Source organism: Panthera pardus, unplaced genomic scaffold (assembly GCF_024362965.1).
Source record: "Panthera pardus isolate Hobbes unplaced genomic scaffold, ASM2436296v1 HiC_scaffold_12, whole genome shotgun sequence".
Taxonomy (NCBI): Eukaryota; Metazoa; Chordata; class Mammalia; order Carnivora; family Felidae; genus Panthera; species Panthera pardus.
In genome coordinates this window covers 8579623-8602603 of record NW_026526677.1, presented here as the reverse complement: position 1 = coordinate 8602603, position 22981 = coordinate 8579623, and the positions used below count along the sequence as shown (strand labels likewise).

General features: G+C 38.3%; 1 protein-coding gene across 3 annotated transcripts in view; it reads left to right on the top strand.

The window, feature by feature from the left end:
- The window catches only part of RTN3 (reticulon 3), a 59050-nt gene that overhangs the window by 28035 nt on the left and 8034 nt on the right, over positions 1-22981 (top strand). The window lies entirely within an intron of this gene.

Sequence of the window (22981 nt, the reverse complement as noted above, 5' to 3'; positions counted from 1 at the left end):
AAAAAGATAAACCAATTCCGTAATTATGTTCTGCCTGAAACTGTGGGGAGAAATAGGCAAAAGAAAAGTATTAACGGTATTTTATTTTTCTTTTGCTGTTTTATGATACATTGTGTATAAACTCCTAATGAAGCCTAATTTCATTCCCTTTATGATAACATTATAGTTTAATAACTGTGATATGAGCTATGATATAACTAATTGGGGAAAATTTAAATCCCTGCTCATACACCTAATTGAGTGAAGACCATTTTTTGGATTTTAGTATCCAGATTGGCAAGAATGCAAGGAAATAGGCAGGTATATATTTTGGTGATAGGTGTGTGTAAGTTGTTACAACTTTTTTGGAAGACATTTTGGCAATATGTAACAAAGACCTAGAATTGAGCTAGCAATTATGTTTCTAGGAACTTATTCTAAGGGGAAGAAATTGTATGTGCAAAAACAATTACAGGGGCGCCTGGGTGGCTCAGTCGGTTAAGCGGCCGACTTCGGCTCAGGTCATGATCTCGCAGTCCGTGAGTTCGAGCCCCGCGTCGGGCTCTGTGCTGACAGCTCAGAGCCTGGAGCCTGTTTCGGATTCTGTGTCTCCCTCTCTCTGACCCTCCCCCGTTCATGCTCTGTCTCTCTCTGTCTCAAAAATAAATAAACGTTAAGAAAAATTAAAAAAAAAAAACAACAATTACAAAGATGTTTTTGTAGTGCTGTTCAGAATATTGGCAGGTATCTCAGTGTCCTAACAATTAGAGATTGGTAGGCTATGTTATGACCTATCTGTGCAGTCAAGTATGCAGCCACTGAAGTTGTTGCAGGTTTTTTTTTAAGAAATGGAAAAATATAGGAAAGTACAAAAAGACATACACTCACATTTCTGTATGTAGAATTAACTTCTGTTAATTAACATTACTGTTAATGGTCCTGATTGCCTCCAAACTAAGGAACCCTTTGATTACCACCTGTCCCACTTACTCCCTTCTTCCCTTCTCTGGAGGCAACCACCATCATGGACCTGATAAATGCTTTCAGTTTACTTTAAATGTATGTGTATGTAGTATTGGTTTGTGTTTTTAAACTTTTATTAATATTACCATCTTTGATATCCAACTTGTTTCATTCGACATTAGGGTTTTTTAACTCCTTCCATACTGAAATATATATAATTTCAAAGAAATGAATAATTTATTCATTTTGACAGCTGTGTAGTAATCCTTTTTATCTATGTTATTTCCCTTTTGATTAGTATTTGGGATGTTTTCCATTTTTTACTCTTAAAGACAGTGCTGAAGTTAACATCTTTGTACTTGTCTGGTTTTACACATATACAAGTATTTCTCTAGGGTCAGAGTGCCGCTGCTCATCAATTTAACTTCTAGGTATGTGCATTATTTTTCTAGTTCTTGTCAGTTTGCCATCAGAGCTGGAGTTTCTGCTGGTATGTGAAAATGTTCATAATTTACTTTTTTAAAGATTTTATTTATTTTTTTACATGATCTCTACACCCAATGTGGGGCTTGAACTTAACCCTGAGACCAAGAGTTGTGTGCTCTACTGACTGAGCCAGCCAGGTGCCTCAAATGTTCATAATTTATTAATAAAAATTGTATTATTGAATACCTTTGTAGAGTTTTTGTTATATGATGGAATGATTACAGTAGAAAAGCACAAGTTAGAAAACAAGATATTCAGAATAATGATTAAAAGTGAATCTATATTGGGTGCCTGGCTGGCTCAGAAGAAGATGCAACTCTTGATCTCAGGAGGATAATGAGTTCAAGCCCCATGTTGGGTGTAGAAATTACTTAAATAAACAAAACTTTAAAAAGATTTTTAAAAATCTGTATGCCCACACACGTGAAACGGAAGTAAATTTTTAAAAAATAACATCACACTGGTTTTTCTTGCAGTATGGCCAAGTAGGCTTTTACTGGAACTGATCTTTCTGCATATAACTATATATTCTGGACAAAATTGGAAGGAAAAAAAAGATCGGAAGGCCCTGGAAAATGAACAGAAGCAGGCAGATTCTGAAAAGGGACTGACACTTCCAAGAAGAGAAAACATGGAATCTGTTCTCCATGTTTACTGCTGTTAGCCAGATGACAGCTGAAGTTGACACCCAGCAGATTGGCTAATAAAGCTTTCATAGAAAACTTACGAGAGGACAGAATTTGGGTCAGCCACAGTCATTCAACCACTGAAAAGTGAAAGAAGGAAGAATCCTGCAGAGGAAAGATCCAGAGAGTGAGAGCCTAAAATTCTGTGTACATACTGTCTGTATACACCTCCATTTAATCCTTGAACTACACACATGCTTGGAAGACTACAGGCAGCTCAGCTCTAGAAAAAAGAAGTGAACTAAGATTGGAGATGGTGCCCAAGAGGCAAGAGTTTGCAGTTTGATGCACCAAATTAGGTGCATACTGAAACAAGTATCAGCACTCTCCAGAGGAATATAACGGAGTCCAGAGGCTGTACAACGTAATATTCACAGTGTCCAAGATATAATGCAAAACTGCACATTTTAAAAGCTGAGAATATATGACCCGGTCTGAAGAAAAAGACAGTGAACAACAACTAACTTGATTTGTTGGAATTTGGAAACCGGGGTTTTAAGGCAGCTATTATTATGAAATAGAGAAAAATACAAGAGCCAAGTGGAGGTTTTAGAACTGTAAAATACAGCTGCTGAAATCAAAATTCACTGAGTAGCCTTAACAGCAAAATGGAGATCACAAAGGGAAAGAGTCAGTGAAGTTGGTAACAGATGAACAGAAAGTTATTCAACCTGAAGAACAGAAAGAAAAATATATTACTGAGCTTCGGATACCTTTGGGAAATTATTATAAGATCCAACTCATATAATTGGAAGTTTCAGAAGGAAAGGACAATGAGAGACAGAAGTGAGAATATATATGAAGACAAAATAGCAAAAGAATGCCTCATTACACACACACACACACACACACACACACACACACACATTTACTGATTAAAGAAGCTTTAGCGGAAACATTAAGATAAGAAAAGAACCATACCTTTGTACATGTGTCAGGGGTTCCCATGACCACCTTCGGGCTCAATGATTTGCTCGAAGGATTCAGGATTGAGAAGCTGTTATACTTACAGTTAAGAGTTCATTGCAGCAAAAGGACATAGATTAGAATTGGCAAAGGAGAAAGGCACATGGGATGAAGTCCAGGAGAAACCAGGTGCAAGCTTCCTGGTGGCCAGAGGAGTCACACAGGGATGCCCTTAATTTTCCCATCAGTGATATGACAGCATGTGCAGTGTTGCCAATAAGGGAAGCTATACTCAGTGCTTGGTGTCCAGAATGCCGTGCAGTGCCCACATGGCTGACCCTAGCTACTCAGACCCCCAGAGTAAAACCAGATGTTTGCCATACATCATATTGTTAGAATAAACTCACCTGGTCACACTAGTACAGCATGGCTCAAGTGCTCAGGCATGCAAAAAAACACCAGCCAGGATAGTCCAAGGGCTCAGAGTTCATCTCCTAGGAGCCAGCCAAGGACCAGTCCTGAAGACTGACCTTTCTTTGGCATGTACAGGGTTTGAGCATTTGAGGCCTACTTAGTTAACCCTTTCTTTTACAGTATTATAGTCAAATTACTAAAGCCAAAGATGAGAATATCTTAAAAGTAACTATAGAGCAATGAATGACATATAAAAGGGAATGGCAATTATAATTAGAGCTAGCTTCTTACCAGAAACCACAAATGCTAGAAGACTGAAATAACATCTTCCAAAGTGTCAAACAGGGGAAAAAACGTCGACCCAGATTTCTCTATTCAGCAAAAATACTCTGCAAGAATGAAGGCAAAATAAAGACTAAATTATTAGATAAAAGAAAACTAAGAATTTGTCACTAGAAGATCTGCACTATAAGAAACACTAAAGGAAATCCTTCAGATTAGAGTTGATACCAGATAGAAACTCAGACCTCCAGGAAGGAATAAAGAGCATTAGAAATGCTAAATACCTGAAAAAATACTAAAGGCTTAATTTTTCGGGGTGCCTGGCTGGCTCAGTCAATAGAGCATGCATGCAACTCTTGATCTTAGGATCATGAGTTCAAGCCCCACATTGGGCGTAGAGCTTACTTAAAAAAAAAAGTTTTTCCTCTAATTTAAAATATATAGGACTTGGGGTGCCTGGGTGGCTCAGTCAGGCGTCCGACTTCAGCTCAGGTCATGATCTCACAGTTTGTGAGTTCGAGCCCCGTGTCGGGCTCTGTGCTGACAGCTTAGAGCCTTGAGCCTGCTTCGAATTCTGTGTCTCCCTCCCTCTCTGCTCCTCTCCCCCTCTCATGCTCTGTCTCTCTCCTTCAAAAATAAATAACATTTAAAAAAAATTTTAAGTATATAGGACTCTTCAAAGCAGAAATTATAATGTGTGTGGAGATTGTAATGTTATTCGTATAACAATTTATAACAAAAGAATATATGAACTTCTATAGCAAGAATTTCTACATCTTTTTGAAGTGTAAATGTTAATTTTAAGTAGACTGAAAATTCAAAGTTGTGTATTATATACTCGGAAACAACCACTAAGATGATAATACAAAGACGTAGCTGAAAAGCCAATAGATGACATCTTCAAATAATCAAAGAGAAGGCAAAAAAAGAAAGAAGACAGAGGACATGGTGATAAAATGGGAGACTTAATGCAACCATATCAATGTTTAGTGGACTACACACTACGATCAGTAGAATGGCAGACTACATAAAACTGCTAGACCCATCTATGTGCTGACTATAAAAGCTGCACATTAAAGACACAGATAGGTAAAAAGGAAGCAGATGGAAACGTATATACCAAAAAATATATAAATGAATACCATGCAAAATTGAAGCGTAAGACAACAAAGGGTATTACCAGAAATGAAAAGTGACCTGTTGTCATGATAAAAGGTATCAAGAAATCTTCAGTCATAAATGTGTATGTACCTAATAACAGCTTCAAAATACTTAAAGCAAAAATTTCAGACTTAAGAGAAATAGGCAATTCTATAATCATAATTGGAGTTTTTTTGTGGTTTTTTTTTTTAAGTTTATTTTGAGAGCTCACACGTGTGAGCAGTGGAGGGGCAGAGAGAGAGGGAGAGAGAATCTCAAGCAGGCACTGCTGTCATCACGGAGCCTAGTGTGAGACTTAGTCTCATGAACCGTGAGATCATGGCCTGAGCCAAAATCAAGAGTCAGATGCTTACCTGACTGAGCCACCCAGGCACCCCTGGAAGATTGAATGCCTCTTTCTCAGCAATTGATAGACCAACCTGCACACACCTATGCGCACACACGCAGACCTGAGTGCTGCAGTCAACCACTTTGACCTAGATGATATTTATAGAACGCTGTACCCTGCAATGGCAGGATACACAGTCTTTTGCAAGTGGACAAGAAATAAATTGGCCAATGTAGACAATATGCTAGGCCATAAAAAAACCCAGTGAACTTAAAAGATGAAAGTCATACAAAATATATTCTAAGACCATAATGAAATTAAATCTTAAATGAAAATAAGATACCTAAGAAAATTCCTAAGCATTGAGAAATTAAGCAAGACACATTTACGTAATCCATAGCTCAACGAAGAAATCACAAGAAAAAATTTTAAGTGCTTTAAACTGAAATACAGTGAAAATACAGTATATCAAACTTCTGGAGTGCAGTGCAGAAAGAAATTTATAGCTCTCAATTTTGATATTAGAAAAATATCTATATTCAGTGATTTAAGCTTTCAATTCAAAAAGCTAGAAAAGGGGGCACCTGGCTGGCTGGCTCAGAGCACGCAGCTCTTGATCTCGGGGTTGTGAGTTCGAGCCCCGTGTTGGGTATAGAGATTACTTAAAAATCTTTAAAAAAAAATTTTTTTTAAGCTAGAAAAAAGAGCAAAGTAGGGGCGCCTAGGTGTCTCAGTTAAGCATCTAACATCGGCTCAGGTCATGATCTCATGGTTTATGAGTTTGAGCACTGTGTTGGGCCCTGTGCTGAGGAGCCTGGAGCCTCCTTCAGATTCTGTGTCTCCCTCTCTGTCTCTGCCCCTCCCCTGCTTGTGCGCCGTCTCTCTCTCTCTCTCTCTCTTTCTCTCAAAAATAAACATTAAAAAATATTTTTTAAGTGAAAAGAAAGAAAATATTAAAAATAAGAGCGGAAATCAGTGGAATAAAAAACAAAATTAACAAAGCCAAAATTTAGTTCCTGGAAAAGATCAACAAAATCGATTTCTTGACTGATCAAGAAAAGAACAGAACCAGATTACCAATATCAAGCATGAAAAAGGGATCGCCACTTCAGATCCTACAGATATTAAAAGGATAATAGAATATTATGAATAGCTTTAGGCCAAGAAATTTATCAACTTAGATGAAATGGACAAACTCTTGGAAAAATACAACTTACTGAAACTAACACAGTTTCTATTAAATTCATTATCAAAAATCTGTCATGCAAAAAAAGTTCAGGGCCAGAGGTTTTACTGGGACTTTTTCAAGCTTTTAAGGAAAAAGGAGAGAACACTTTCCAACTCTTAGACAAGTATATAGTAATATCAAAACTGGACAGAGACATTGCAAAGAAAATTATAGACTAATATCCCTCATGAACATAGTAAGATGAGAAATCCTTTAGAAAATGAGAATTCCTTAAAATATTAGCAAATCAAATCTAGCCGTGTATCAAAAGGTTAATACACCATGACTAAGTACAGTTTGTTGCAGGAATACAAGCCTGTATTAAGATTGGAGAATCAATCAGTGTAACTCAGAACATTAACATAATAGAAAAACTGTGATTATTTCAGTCAGTACAGAAAAGACATTTGAAAAACCTCAACATCCTTTTCCTGATCAAAATTTTCAGCAAACAAGGACTAGAAGGTAATCTCCTTAGTCTAATAAATGACTTCTGTTGAAAACGACAGCGGACATCATCCTTAATGCCAAAATAGCGAATGCTTTCCCCTTGAGATTGGGTATAAGGCAGGAGTGCTCACTCTCTTTGTATTCAGCATCACACTGGAGGTCCATCCTACCCATTGAATTATGACAAGAAATAGAAATAAAATGAATGAAGACTGGAAAAGAAGTTGTCAAACTGTCTTCGTTTACAGTTGACATGATTGTTTACATAGAAAATCCTAAGGAATTTGCAAAACAACTACTAGGGCTAATAAGTGGATTTAGCAAGGTTACAGGTTAATGCACAAAACTCAGTTTGATTTGTTATGTGCTGGCAGCAAATAATCAGGAAATGAAATTCTATTTTTTAAATTTCTTTCCCTCAGTTGAGACAGTATATGTGTGTTACATTCAGCCACAAATGAAAACAGAATTAGTCCTGAGATATTTTGGCATTAAGTATATCAGTCCAGGGCAAAGGACCAAAAGGGGCTGTTTTTATATGAGCAAGGTAGGCCTCTCAAAGGTGGTCGATATGATCAGATGACGATGGGTGTTCTAGATCCATTGAATCAAGCTCTAGAACGTAGGCATGCAGTCCAAAAAATTGTACCAGTGTCCCTGGCCTCTGACTTTCTTCTCCTGTAGCTTCTGTGGGTGCACAAGCTAGTGGTTTACTTGGACCTCAGCCTCATCTTTCTTTTACACTTTAGTCTACAGCCTGTGCATTTGCTTCTTCCTAACTTGGCTTTCATGGCACAGAGGTAGATTCTAAGAAGATGGTGCTAGGGCCGAGAAAGACTAGAAAACGACATATGTTTTAAAATCTTTTTAAAGTTTATTTACCTTGAGAGAGAGCGCGCGCACAAGTGGGGGAGGCACAGAGAGAGGAAGAGAGAAACTCCCAAGCAGGCTCCAGCTGTCAGTGCAGTGCCCGACGCAGGGCTTGAACTCGTGAAACCATGAGATTGTGACCTGAGCCAAAATCAAGAATCAGATGCTTAACCAACTGAGCCACCCAAGCATCTCCAGAAAATGAAATTTTAAAACAATAGCATCAAAAGCATAAGATAGAAATAAATTTAACAAAAAAATTTGCAAGTCCTCTATATTCAAAACTGCAAAACTGCAAAGAAAAGCTTAAGAGCTGTCTAACAGGAAGGCCATGCTATGTTCATGGAAGCCTCAGTATTGTTAGATATCAGTCCTACCCAGATTCATCAATGGATTCAATACAATTCAAAATCCCAGGAGAATTTTTTCTATAGAAATTAATAGACTCGTTCCAAAATGTCTATGGAAATACACAGAACCTAGAAAACCCAAAGCAATTTTGAAAAAGAACAAAGTTGGAAGACTTGGAATACTCACTTTAAGACATTATAAAACTCCAGTAATAAAGACAATGTAGTACTTGCAAAAGAGGCAAAAAATAGATCTAAGAAACAAAATTCAGAAATAACAATTCGCTGCAAATGTAGGAACTTAAATCAACAATTTATTATCTCACAGTTTTCATGGATCACAAGTGTGGCACAGGTTAGCTGAAATAAAGTGTGCTCTGAAAACACCAGGTGTGAACAGGGTTGTGGTCTTATGTGAGACTTGGAGTTCTCTTCACAGGTTGTTGGCAGAGTTCAGGAGGTCGTAGGGCCGGATCCCCATTTTCTTGCTTGCTGACGGGGGGCTGGGAGCCATACTCAGTTCCTGGTCTCATGGCCCTCTCATCACATGGTAGCTTACTTCTTCAAAGTTTTCAGGAGAATTTCTCTCCAGTCTACTACCAGGTCTTATGTAACTGAAAGATAAACACAAGAGTGACTACTATCCCATCATATTTACAGGTTATGCTCACACTGGGACATATGCGGGACATATATACAGGACGTATACACCAATGGGCAAGAGTCTCGGGAGCCATCTTAGCATTCTGTCTACCACAATCCCTACTTCACATGACATGAAAAATTAAAATGGATCAGAGACTTGAACATAGAAACTAAACCAGTAAAACTTTTTTTTTTAAACAATAAAACTTTTCAAAGAAAGTGTAAAATATCTTCATGACTTGGGGGTTTAGGCATAAGTTTATTGCACCATACAATGCACTAGCCGTAAAATAAAAACTCGATAAATTAAACTTCAAAATTAAAACCTGCACATTAAAAGATGCCACTAATAGGCAAACCATTGACTGGGAGAAAGTATTAAAAAACATGTGTCTCATAAAGGATTAGTATCTAGAAAATACTACTATATTTTAACAATGAAAGGACAAACATTATAAAAAAAAACTGATTAGAAAAGATTCTGGCATTTCACAAAAGAAGATGTACAAATGACCAATAATCCAATAAAAATGTGTTCAACGTGGGAGTCTTCACATAATTAAAATAAGATATCATTGCACATTCACCTGAGTGGCTGAAACTAAAGACTGACAACACCTAATGTTGGCAAGGATGTGGAACAACTGAGACGCTCATAAATTATTGGTAAGAATGTACAAATACTTTGGAGGAAGTTGGTCAGTTTCTTAGCGACCCTAAACGTGCAGCTACCCTATGAGCTTGTAACTCCCCTGTAGAGAAATACAAATATATTCATACAAAAACTTGTTATGTTCATAGCAATTTTATTCATCATAGCTCAAAACTGGAAATAGCTAGTGGTCCATCAACAAGGGAGTAGATAACCTGTGATATAGCTAGTTATCTTTTGATACTTGTGGCAATATGGATGAATCTCCGAAATTATGCCAAGTGAAAGAAACAGTGCAAAAAAAGTCATACTGCATGATTCCATTTAGGTGTAATTATAGAACAAGCAAACTGGTCTATGTAGGAAAAAGAATCAGAGCACTTGTTGTATCTTGGGATGTTGGCTGCAAAGAAACATGAGGAAACTTTCTGGGGTGATGATAATGTTCTGTAGCTTGATGGAGTTAATTAGGTGTATGCATGTCTCCAAAATCAGTGAATGTGTTATGTATTTCGGCATAAATGTTATATCAAAAGAAAAATAATAAACATTGAACTTCAAGCTAAATAGATTCGTGGACAAAAGCATTTGGGTCTGTCTTTGACAAATAGTTTTGTTACTCGGTGGTCCTTCTGTGCCATTTTGAAGGGAAGGGAATGTCTTTGGTTAAGGGTAAATCTGTAGCAGGGCAGACTATTAACCCATTTTAGCAGTCACAAAATTTGAATCTGTCTTTTGCAACTCGAAAAGTGGCTTCATTTATTATTGTGAGCTATTAATGTAAGATAAAATAATCAGTGTGAACATATCTTTGCATTTTTCTTTACATCAATAATTGTTCATACCAAAAACTTAATTACCTGTTTCCCTTTTATTAATGTACAGTTTCCCACTTGTGGTCATAAAGCCTCGCTTATTTTTTTTTTTAATTCAGCCACATTTCAGTTTGCTTAGAGATACATACTTACAAATTTCGAAAAACTAATGCATGGAACATAGGAAGAGTTGTACAGATTCTTGAGTTGGAGGTTTATTTATTTTTTTAAATATTTATTTATTTTTGAGAGAGAGAATGTGAGCAGGGTAGGGGCAGAGAGAGAGGGAGACACAGAATCCAAAGCAGGCTCCAGGCTCTAAGCCATCAGGACAGAGCCCAACACGGGGATTCAAACTCATGAACCATGAGGTCATGACCTGAGCCAAAGCCAGATGCTTAACCATTGAGCCACCCAGGCACCCCAAGGAGGTTTATTCTTCAAAATGAAGTTAAAGCTGATTAACTGCTAAAACTTAAAATTTCTTAACCATTTACTCCTTTTCAGAATAAGCATTTCAACAGCCTTTCTTCTAAGGTGTATACTTTGGAGAGTAGATTGAAGTCAGTTGACCTTTGGGAATGGCTGAAGTTAATCAAACCAAGAGCTTTTCCCAAATTGAGTAATAAAAATCAATAGGTAGGGACTCAACAAGGTTTGCTGTTCTCACTTGGATGGACAGGTACGGGTTTCTTTTTCCTTAGCCTTGAGCTAACCGTTGGGTGTGTTAGTGCCCTCTTTTGGTGTAAGGAGGGTACTGCAGCTGGCATCCTTAAATAATATGTGCGAGCAATAGACATCCTTTTGTGTTTTATTTTTTTTAATTTTTCAAAAAATTTTTAAATTTATTTTTGAGAGAGAGCACAAGCGGGAGGGGGAAGAGAGAGAGGGAGACACAGAATCCAGAGCAAGCTCCAGGCTGAGTTCTCAGCACAGAGCCCGATGCAGGGCCTGACTCATGAACTGTGAGATCGTGACCTGAACCGATTTGGACGCTCAACTAATTGAGTCACCCAGGAGCCCCCATTCTTTTAGGTTTTTAAAGTAAAATAATATGGTCACATTACAGAATATTTGGAAAGTTAAAGGAAGGATTCACTCATAATTCTACCCAAATATAAACATCCTTGATGAATTCACGCATTCTTTGTCAAATGCTTCAACTGCCGTTAGTAAAATAATTAAGATAACTGAGCAGTGAAGTTAATATATTTACAGGTATAAAAAGAGGTTGTATTGAGGCACCTGTGTGTCTCAGTTGGTTAAGTGTCTGACTCTTGATTTTGGCTCAGGTCATGATCTCACGGTTCGTGAGTTCGAGCCCTGTGTCGGGTTCTGTGTTGACAGTGTGAGCCTACTTGGGGTTCTCTTTCTCTCTGCCCCTGCCCTGTTCATGTGTGTGCATGCATGCACACTCTCATAGAGAAGAATAAATTACTTTTAAAAAACTTTAGATCAGGGGTGCCTGGGTGGCTCAGTCAGTTGAGTGTTTGACTTCAGCTCAGGTCAGGATCTCGCAGTTCGTGAGTTCGAGCCCCGCGTCGGGCTCTGTGCTGACAGCTCAGAGCCTGGAGCCTGTTTCACATTCTGTGTCTCCCTCTCTCTGCCCCTTCCCCGCTCATGTCCTGTCTCTCTCTGTCTCTCAAAAATGAATAAACGTTAAAAATAAAAAACCTTTAGATCAAAAATAGAAATTTTTAAAGAGGTTGTATTCTGTATTGAAATATTATGTATTGAAATAAAAAGGATAATTCATACAGCACAAGACTTTCAAGTACAGACAACTAGAAAAAAATTAAGAATTTTTCAAATGAAAATAAATGTTAGGTAATGTTATATTAAAGTTGTAACCTGAAAAGTAAGGAAACAGTGACTTTGCACTTTTGAGAACTTTTGGCTTTCATTTTTCCAGTAGGTACTGGAAAATGGCTTAAACTGGCTTAGGTCACTACTCTTTAGGACTTTCGGAATAGGCCAGCCAGAGCTTCATTCTGTCTCTGTAAGATAGAGGACTAAAGTAGCACTTTGTTAGTCCATTGGCTCTCAATTAAGATCTTACTCCACTGTGGATACATTCAAGAAGGTAGACCTTGTCAGGCATTGGATGTAGGGAATGAGGGAGAAGGAAGAGTGAGTCCTATTTCTCAATCTCTGTCCTGGGTAGACATTCCACTAGGTGCTTAGTGGGATCTCATTGTAGTTTTAATTTGCATTTCTCTAATGACTAATGGTGTTGGGCATTGTTTCATGTGTTTACTTGCCATCCATGTATCTTCTTTGATGAAAGATCTGCCCACATTTTTGACTAGTTTATATTGTTTTGTTTGCTTTTGAGAAAATTTATATATACATATTCTGGATGCAAGTTGTTTAGATAGAAGTCAAATGTATACTTTGCAAATACTTTCTAGTGTGTGGCTTTTATTCTTTTAACGTCTTTCAAAAATAGCAGAATAAACTTTTAAAAAAAGGGTGCCTGGGTGGCTCAGTTAAGTGTCCAACTCTTGATTTCGTCTCAGGTCATGATCTCCCAGTTGGTGAAATTTTCCCACGTTGGGCTTTGTGCTAACAGCACGGAGCCTACTTGAGATTCTCTTTCCCTTTCTTTCTGCCCTCCCCTGCTTGCTTGCTCGCTCGCTCGCTCGCTCTCAAACTTTAAAAGAAAAAGCAGAAATTTTTAATTTTGGTGAAGTACTATTTATCATTTTTTCTATTATATGTCATATGTTTATTGTTATATATAAGAAGTCTTTCCTAAACCAAAGTTTTCTTCTAGTAGTTATATGGACTAGATTTTACATTTAAGTCTGATCTTTTTCTATTAATTTTTGCATATCTTGAGATACTGATCAAAGTTTGGAGTTTTTTGCATATGGGCATCTATGTGCAACACTATTTGTTGAAAATTCTCCACTGATTGATTTTGCAACTTTGTCAAAAAATAATTTGTTCATATACGCCTCGGTCTATTTCTGGACTTTGTATACCATTCCATTGCTCTTGTCTCAAAGTCATTGCTACACCATCTTGATAATGATAGTTTTATAGAGTCTTGAAATCAGATAGTGTTAATCTTCCAACTTTGTTCTTTTTCATAGTCAGTTTGGCCTTTCTAGGTCCTTTGACTTTCCATAGGAATTTTAGTATCACTTTGTCCATATCTACAAAAATACCTTCTAGAATTTTGATTGCAATTCTGTCGAGTTATAGATAAACTTGGGGACAATGAAGAGTTTAGCAATTTTGAGTTTTTTAACCCATGAAAACAGGATCATTTTCCATTAATTTAGGTCTTCATTAGTTCCTCTCAACAATGTTAAATATTTCAGTGTATGGATCTTAATACATCTTTTGTCAGATTTGTCAGGGGGTATATAGCTCAGTGGTAGAGCATTTTGACTACCTCTTTTGTCAGATTTATATTTTTAAGTATTTTATGTTTTCATGCTATTTAAAGTAGAATTTTTAGCTCAATTTCTGGTTAATACATGGAAATACATGTATTTACATGGAAATATACATGGGAATATAGTTGATTTTGTATATTGACTCTATATTTTGCAGATTTGCTAAACTCACTTATTCTAGCAGCTTTTTGTAAATCGCATCAAATTTTCTAAATAGGCTATATGCCATCTGTGAATGGTAGTTTTAATTCTTTTCTGAGTTGAATGCCTTTTACTTCTTTTTTTTGACTTACTATACTGGCTAGAACCTCTAATACAGTGTTCCATAGAAGAAGTGAGAAAGAACATTCTTTCCTCTTTTTATGAAATATGTTAGCTCTAGGTTTCTTATAGATTCCCTTTATCAAGTTGAGGAAATTCCCTTCTATGACAGTAGTTTGCAGCTACTTGAAAGGTTGTTGAAACCTTGTAGAAAGGTTTTATCAGAGAGGATATTGGATTTCCTTAATTGCCTTTTCTGTATCTTTTGAGATGGTCATATGGTATTCTTACTTAGTTTTAGTTTATCAATATGGTGAATTATATTGAATGACTATGAATGTTAAACCAATCTTGCATGTTCCTGATAAATCCCACTTGGTCTTAGTGTATTCTTTTTATATATTGTTGGGTTTGATTTGCTAAAACTGTGTTAAGAAATTTTTGCATCTATGCTCATGAGCAATATTATTGCTCTGTAGTTTTCTTGTAATGTCTCTGTATAGTTTTGGAGTCTAGGCAGTGCTGGCCTTATAAAATGTGTTGGAAAACATTACCTTCTCCTCATTTCTCTGGAAAATTCTGTGTGGAATTGGTATTATTTCTTGATAATGTTTGGCAGAATTCCCTACTGATGCATCTGGACCTAGAATTTTCTGTGTGGGAAGCATTTTATTTATTTGTGTTTTATTTCTTTAATAGGTATAGAACTAGTCATTTTATTTTCTGAGTGAACTTTGGTAGTTTGTGTCTGTGGAAGAATTTGTCCACTTTAAGTTATCTAATTTATTGGCATACTGTTCATAATATTCCTTTATTATCCTTTTAATGTCTGTAGAATCTGTAATGATGTCACCTCTTATTCTTGGTATTGGCACTTTTTGTACATTTTTACCTTTTCTATTCCTTTCCTTTCCTTTCCTTTCCGTTCCGTTCCGTTCCTTTTCTTTCCTTAAGTGTATTTATTTTGAGAGAAACAACATATGCATGGGACAGAAAAAATCCTCAGCAGGCTCTGTGCTGTCATGACAGTGTAGGGCCTGATCCCTTGAACCCTGAGATCATGACTTGACCCGAAATCAAGAATCAGACACTGAACTGACTGAGCCACCCAGGCGCCCCCTTTCACCTTTTCTTGATCAATCTAGATAAAGTTTTATCTGTTTTATTGATAGTCTCAAAGTCTTTGCTTTCATTAATTTTCTCTGTTGTTTTTCTGTTACCTGTTTAATTGATGTCTGTTCTGGTTTTTATTATTTCCTTTCTTCTGTTTACTTGGTTCAGGTTGTCCTTTTTCTAGTTTTTTGAGACTGCAGCTGAGATCACTGATTTGTCATCTTTCTTCTTTTCTAACATAGGCACTTTTATACTATGTATTACTTTAGTTGGATCCCACAAGTTCTGATTTTCATTCAGTTCAGAATACTTCTAATTTCCCCGTTGATTTCTTTGATTCATGGGTTGTTTAGAAGTGTGTTGTTTACAAATATTGGAGATTCCTCCAATATCTTTCTTTACCAATATCTTTTGTTATCATTTCTAATATAATTACCTTGTAGTCAGAAAACATAAAAGTGACTTGAACCCTTTGAAATGTATTGGGACTGTTTCATGATCCAGGGTTTGGTTTATCTTGGTGAATGTTCCACATGTACTTGAAAAGAATATATATTCTGCTGTTGTGTGGAGTGTTCTATAAATGGCCAGAAGATCAAATTGGTTAATAGTGTTTAAGTCTTCTGTGTTTTTATTGATTTTCTGTCTACTTGTTCTACCAATTATTGAGAGAGGGGCGTTGAAATCCTAAACTGTAATTGTGGATTTGTCTTGTGTTTTGTTTTTTTTTAACACCCTTAATGAGGTATAATTCCAATACTATACAATCCATCCATTTAAAGAGGATAACTAGGGCCACCTGGCTGGTTCAGTTGGTTAAGCATCTGACTTCAGCTCAGGTCATGATCTCACGGTTCGTAGGTTCGAGCCCTGCATCAGGCTCTGTGTTAACAGCTCCAAGCCTGGAGCCTGCTTCGCATCCTGTCTTAGTCTCTTTCTGCTACTCCCCCACTCGCACACAGTCTCTCTCACTCTCAAATATAAATAAACATTAATTTTTTTAATTTAATTTTAAAAAGTGGACTATATGTTTATCATTATCCAATTTTAGAACATTTTAGTCCCCCCCCCCCCCCGCTACAAGAAAGAAACCCCATACTCATTAGCATTCGTTTCCCATCTCCCACCACTACAGCCCTAAACAACTAATCTACTGTCTGTCTCTCTAGATTTGCTTATACTGGATGTGTTACATAAGTGGAATCATGCAATATGTGCTCTCTTGTAATTGGCGTCTTTCACTTAGCCTAATGTTTTCAAGTTTGAGCCAGTTCGTAGCAGGTAGCATTAAGAACTTCACTTCTTTTTATTGCCAAGTAATAATTACGTTGTGTGGGTATACACTGCATTTTATTCATCTGCTCATCAGTTGATGGACATTTGGATTGTTTCCACTGTTTGGCTATTATGAATTATGCTTCTGTAAATATTGGTGTACTCAAATTTTTGTGTTGTCATATGTTTTTATTTCTCTTGAGCGGAATTGTCGGGTCATATAATAACTCTATGTTTAACTTTTTGAGGAACCGCCAAACTGTTTTCCATAGTGGCTGTGCCATTCTTCCTTCCCACCAGGAATGTTTGAGGCTTCCAATTTCTCCACATCCTTGCCAGTATTTGTCACTGTATTCTTTATTAGAGCTGTCCTAGTGGGTTCATTGTGGTTTTGGTTTGTATTTCCCTAATGACTACTGATGTGTGTACCATCTTTTTATGTGATTATTGGCCATTTGTATATCTTTGGAGTAATGTCTATTCAGATCCTTTATTTTTCGGTTGGGCTATTTTTTAATTATTGAGTTATAATTCTTTATTCCTACCATATTCTGGACACAAATACCTTATCAGGTACATAATTTGCAAATGTATTCTTTCATTTTGTGAGTTCTCTTGCCACTTTCTTGGTACTGTTTATAGAACAAGGTTTTTAATTTTGATATAGTCCCAGCTTATCTGTTTTTTTCTTTTGTCACTTGTGCTTTTGGTTGGGAAATCATTGCCTAACCCAAGATCACAAAGATTTACTCCTGTTTTGTTTATCTTTTGATTTATCTTGGTGAATGTTCCACATGTACTTGAAAATAATGTGTATTCTGCTGTTGCTGTGTGGAGTATTCTATAAATGTCGGTGTAAATAGTCTATAAATATTAAAAAAATAAGCTTTTATCTTAATTCTAGTTAATTAACGTAACAGTGTTATATTAGTTTCCGGTGTACAATACGGTGACTCAACAGTTTATACAACACCCTGTGCCCATCACAGGTGCACTCCTTCCTTAATTTCCATCACCTATTTAACTCCTGTTTTCTTCTAAGAGTTTTAAGAAAGTTTCTCACTTTTCTAAAACAACCATTTATCTTTTTCTCTTGTCCCCACCTCAGCTGAAGTCCTCAGCACCTTTTTTGTTGAGAAACTGGAAGCATTCAGAAAGAAATCCCTCTTCTTGCGATCTTCATGTCTATGGATGAGCCTGTGTCTCTCCTCATCTTCTTCACTGTGTGGTTCTGACAAGGGTCCGTCCCTTCACCTGGGCTCTGGATCGCTATCCCTCCCTTCTGAACTTCGCTTCTTCTGCCCCCCATCTTCAACCTCTTCCTGCTTGTGTCTGCGTATAAACATGCTTGAGTGCTTCCCGTCTTTAAAGAGCTGCCCCTTGGTTCCAAATGCCCCACTCCCCTTTGCAGCCAAACTTCTCAGACACTTCCTCTCACGCTGCCTCCACGCCTCACCACTGCTTCCTCTGCTCTTCCCTCCAATTGCTCCTTCCCGTCACTCCGCTACACAGCTTTCGTCAGATCACCAGCTGTCTCCGTGTTGCCAAATCCAGGGTTACTTTTCTCCTTATTCGAGCTTGGCAGAATTAGCCAGTTTCCACACCTCCTCCTCAGAGTACTCCTCTCTCCACTTCTGTAATCCCATACTCTTCCTAATCCTCCCCTACCTCCCTGGGTATTGCCTCTGTTCCCATTCCCTAGCTCCTCTAGTTTTATCAATTATGAAATACTGGAGTACCATAGAATTCAGACCTGGGCCTTCTTGCCTATCCATATGAGGTAACCTCATCCATTTTCATGACTTTTAAATCTCATTTGTGTGCTAGTGACTTCCAAATGTGTCTCTAGCTCAGACCTACTCTGTGTGTTGCACACTGGTAGATCTGACTGCTTTCTTTAATAATGGTATCTCTAAACATGGATCCCAAATTAACATGCTCTGTACTCTGCTCTTCCTCACCTCAGTGAATAACACCGTAGCCATCCATTTGTTCAGACCCCAAACCTATGTGTCACCCATATTTCTTCCCGGCGTCGTCTCCCACATCCTGTCTGTCACCAGGTTTTCCCTGTTCTACCTCCAAACTATAGCTCATGTCTGTCCACTCCTCCATCCTGACTGCCCCCATCCTAATCTAAATGACAACCATCTTGCATTTGAACGTCCATGTTAACCTTCTAGGGAGTCTCTCTGCCTGCACTTTTGCCCCACCCTTTTTCTATATGGTAAAAGCGTTCCTCTTCTTAAAATACAATATATCATGTTATACCCCTGCTTGACCTTTAGTGGCTCCCGTTTCCCTTGAAGTTAAAATCCATGCTGCTTACCTTGCTCTGTGAAAGTACTCCGTGATCTAGCCCCTGCCAGTCTCTCTAGCCTTGTCACACCATTCCCCTGGCTTTTTGCATGGCCAGCTCCTTCTCATTTTTCATATCTCACCTTTCATGGCAGTCCTCAGAGAGGCTTCTCCTGACCAGTAGCTTCAGTCATGCCTGCGTGCACACCATTATTCTCATCATGGCACGATGGATTCATATCCTTATGGGTCTCTGGTACAAATGACACTTACCTTGTTTGTTATTCATACCTCTCTTCCCCCGCTGGAAACTAAGTAAGGTTCTTGTTTGCTTTGTTCACTGCTGCATTATATTCCCAGTTCTCAGTGCTTGCCTGGCACATGGTGGGCACTCAATTAAAGCTTGCTGAAAGAAGAGAGGAATGGGAAAGGAAGGAAAAGAACACATTAAAAATAAAGAATTCCCAGGACGCCTGGGTGGCTCAGTCAGTTAAGTGTCCGACTTCAGCTCAGGTCATGATCTCATGGTTCGTGAGTTCAAGCCCCACGTCGGGCTGTGTGCTGACAGCTCAGAGCCTGGAGCCTGCTTCGGATTCTGTGTCTCCCTCTCTCTGTGCCCCTCCCCCGCTCACGGTCTGTCTCTCTCTGTCTCTCAATAATAAATGTTAAAAAAAATTTTTTTTAAATAAGGAATTCCCTGCTTTACTTTTTTTAAGTCTATTTATTTGAGAAAGCATAAGTGGGGGAGGGGCAGAGAACAAGAGAGAGAGAGGGAATCCCAAGCAGGCTCTGCTCTGTCAGCACAGAGCCTGACGAGGGGCTCAAACTCATGAAACCATGAGATCATGACCTGGGCCGAAACCAAGAGTCAGATGCTTAACCAACTGAGCCACCCAGGCGCTCCAGGAATTTCCTGCTTGAAAAAGTTCTATACTGAAGTATTAAGAGCAGATGCATGAAAGTAGGAGGAAGAAAGAACATTTTGTGGAACTAGACCATTGCAGCTTCTTGGTGCCTTCGTGATTGCGCAGCAAACACTGAAACCCAGTATGAGGGCTTCACCATTTTAAACTTTTGGCAGCTGCCTCATTTCTTCCCTTTGTCCTCATGTGTTTCATCCTCCTAACTCTTCCTCGAGGATCAGAGGGCAGCATTTTCAGATGTACCACGTTCCTTTTGTTAGTATTGTATCCTCAGAATCCAAGTCCACGGTACTTGATAGGATCTAGGTGCAGGAACTGGGCCTCTCATAGGTTGAGAGAGATTATCAGGACACAAATGCAAACTGGTTATTAGTTTAGCCCATGTTTTAAGCATTCAATAACAGATCTGAAGAGCTGCTGTAAATAAAGTGATCTGTGCTCTGAAGAAAAATTAAGCAGAATAAGGAGATGGAGCGTGATCAAAGGAAGGGGAGGTTAGGTAGGGTGTGCATTCTGGAGGAAGTAGCCCATGAACCAGGACCCAAAAGGGAAGGAGCAAGTCACGTGAAGTTGTGGAGGAAGAGCATCCCAGACAGGTTTGAGGTATTAACCAGCTTATGCTAACTTCCCCTCTGTTATCCCCTGCCATTAATCAGTGTGTCCCTTTTCCAGACCAGACCGTAATTCTACCATTGATTATAAGGCCCAGCCCAGGGCCTTCTATACTATTGTGCAGATTATATACTGCACACCTCTAGGGGGCACCACTCACATGTGTTGTTGCAGGTTTGAATGTTTCTTATGCCAGTTTTCCAGCAGATGGCAGTAAGGTTCATGAGGACAGGGTGGCTTTTGTTCATCTAGGTTTGCATATACGCTAGTGTCATTACCCCTCTTTCCTTCTGTGATGCATCCAGGTCTTTTTCTCTCTGGACTCCAGTCTTCTCCTGTAAGCTTTTCTTTCTCTTTTCTCTTTCTTTCTTTCAAACATTTGAAACTTAAAAAAAAATATTTTTTAACGTTTATTTATTTTTGAGACAGAGAGAGACAGACCATGAACAGGGGAGGGTCAGAGAGAGAGGGAGACACAGAATCCGAAGCAGGCTCCAGGCTCTGAGCTGTCAGCACAGAGCCCGATGCGGGGCTCGAACTCATGGACCACGAGATCATGACCTGAGCCGAAGTTGGACCCTTAACCGTCTGAGCCACCCAAGCACCCCTCAAACATTTGAAACTTAAAGAAATGCACGTATAGTACAAAAAACTCCCATATAACCTGCGCTCTAGTTTACCAGTTGTTAACATTTGCCTACTTTTGCTTTATCCCTGCGTCCCTCTCTCCATAGGAGAGCTGGTTGCAAACATCCTGCCCCTTTACACCCTGACTTTGGAATGTGTGGGGGGGGGTTTTGGTTGTTTTTATTTTTGTTTTTTTGAGCAAGAATTTTGTTTTACATAGCTGCAGTACACTTACCAAATTTAGGAAATTTAACACTGATGCAATACAGTTAACCCTTGAACCTCACAGTTAACGGGCTCTGACCTCCATGTAGTTAAAAATTCACATATAACTTTTGACTCTCCAAAAACTTAACTACTAATAGCATACTATTGACTGGAAGCCTTACCAATAACATAAATAGTTAACACATATTTTGTATGTTATGTGTATTATATATTGTATTCTCACAATAAAGTGAGCCAGAGAAAAGAAAATGTTATTAAAGTCAAAAGGAAGAAAAATACATTTACAAGTACTATACTGTATTGGGAAAAAAACCCACATGTAAGTGACCCATGCAGCTAAAACATGTGTTGTTCAAGGGTCCTCTGTACTTTTATCAGTTACGTAATCCGCAGTCAAATTTTGTCTGTTGTCCCAGAGGTGTCCTTTGTAGCTGTTTTCACCCCTTTATCTAGCATTCAGTCTTTGATCACATTTGGATTTATGCTTTGAAACCGCCTCACTCTATTTTAATTTTTGTTATTTTTTATTGAAGTACAATTAGCATACAATGTTACGTTAATTTCAGGTGTACACTATGATCCAGCAATTCTGTACATTACTCAGTACTCATCACAATAAGTGTACTCTTAATCCCCTTCACCTGTTTCACCCATCCGCCTCACCCCCCCTCTGACAACCACCAGTTTGTTTTCTGTATTTAAGAGTCTGCTTTTTGTTTGTCTCTTTTTTCTGTGTTCATTTCTTTTGTGTATTAAATTCCACATAGGAGCGAAATCATATGGAATTTTCCCTTTTATGTCTGACTTACTTCACTTAGTGTACCCTGTCAATCCATCCATGTTGTTGTAAAATTCTCAGTCTTAGTTTGCTGTTTTCTTACTAGATTGAGGTTCTGTGTTTTTGGCAAGAGTATCATAGAAGTGATGTTGTGTCCTCCGTGCATTACGCCACGAGCCACATGGCCTGTTTGTTCCCTTCCTAAGCATCCTATGTTGAAACTGTACTTGTGGTCTTAGGAACTGTGACATGTATGTACTTGGATGCTGACTGTAGGAATCCAGCTTAGTATTTGCTCTCATAAGAAGGCAGCACTCTGTTCAGCTTTCCTGTCCAGTCAACTGAGCCTGACTTGCCTCCCAACTCTTCCTTTGCAATGTCATTACCTGGGACTCTCCGCTTCCCATCAGGAGTCACAATACCTCTTATTTCTCCTGGTGTCACATCCCTCGGCTGGCATCTCTGAACCAGTGATTACTTCTTCTGTACAATCAGCATATCTTTAGTGTGAACGTTACAAGTTAGGTTCCTTTGGCTCTGGCAAGGTTAGGCTTCAGAGGAGAGTATTGTGTTTGAAGATGGGGAAGAACTAGGTACCAGGGGGCCCACTTGAACAGATTCAAGTTCATTTTACCCTCAATCACAGTCTTCCAGGCCTACCGTATTTTGATTGTAGTTAAAATTTGAGTGTTTATTGTATGTCATTTACAGTGCTAAGCATTCTACTGCATTAGCCTTATATAGCCCTTAAAACAACTCTAAGAACTAGATACTACTTTCTTTATTTTACCAAAGGAAAAATAAAGGTTTAGAAAGGTCAGTTAAGACAATACAACTAAAAATTACCAGGACTCTAAACTCCTGTCTCCAATTCCGAAGCCCTTACTGGTTTTTTTATAAACAGAAGAATCCTACAGTAGGGCCATTAGTGTTGAAATTAACCTTCACAGATTGAAATTCAAATGTAGTGTCATTGCTAGATAGGAGATAATTGCTAGCAACTTTTACACACATATTTTGAGGTGTCTGTAAATAGAAGAACTTAGATTTTTCCAATTTGGATGTCCCCTGCCATAAGAGCCACTTGCCTAAGACAGCCTTGGTTTATACCTATTTCATAACAGTTATTAATAGCGGCCCCATGCATTTGCAGAGGCATTGGGGTTTTTTTCCAATTTTTTTAATGTTTATTTATTTTTGAGAGAGAGACAGAGCCTGAGTTGGGGGAGGGGCAGAAAGAGAGG